Source organism: Penaeus monodon, chromosome 29 (genome assembly GCF_015228065.2).
Source record: "Penaeus monodon isolate SGIC_2016 chromosome 29, NSTDA_Pmon_1, whole genome shotgun sequence".
NCBI lineage: Eukaryota > Metazoa > Arthropoda > Malacostraca > Decapoda > Penaeidae > Penaeus > Penaeus monodon.
The window spans coordinates 4,486,187-4,486,653 of record NC_051414.1 but is presented as its reverse complement, the minus strand read 5'-3'; the positions used below and the strand labels follow the sequence as shown (position 1 = coordinate 4,486,653).

General features: G+C 32.8%; 1 protein-coding gene across 1 annotated transcript in view; it reads right to left on the bottom strand.

The window, feature by feature from the left end:
* LOC119591626 (nephrin-like) overlaps positions 1-467 on the bottom strand; it is a 125,992-nt gene that overhangs the window by 114,460 nt on the left and 11,065 nt on the right. The window lies entirely within an intron of this gene.

Below are 467 nucleotides of genomic sequence, written 5' to 3'. Positions count from 1 at the left end.
CCAACTGAAGATGAAGAAAGGGGGAAAGAGAGAAAAAGAGAGACAGAGAGAAGATAAAAAGTCAAAAAAGAAGATTAAGAAGGAAAATAACGAATATCAAAGAGACAATGAAAGACGAAAGGCAAAACAAAAGAGAAATGAGACAACAGTCGATAAGAAAAACAAAAATAAGACACGAGGGCAAAACTTTAGAGCAAGATGGAGAAAATGTAAGAGAAAAAGATTAAACACAAGGAGACAAAGGCAAAGAAAAAAGTGGAAAAAAAGGAGAGAGGGAAAAGCGTTAGTGTCAAAGAGAATGCATGCAAATTAGATTTAAAAGAATAAACACGCGGGTAAAGAATGAATAAAGTAAATGGAGATGTATGTGTATGAAATGTGCAATAAAAGGGATTATGAGCAAGAGAGAAGCTGTGAAAATAAACACAAGGGAAAAAAATAAAAATAAATTAGTATAGCGAGAGAAA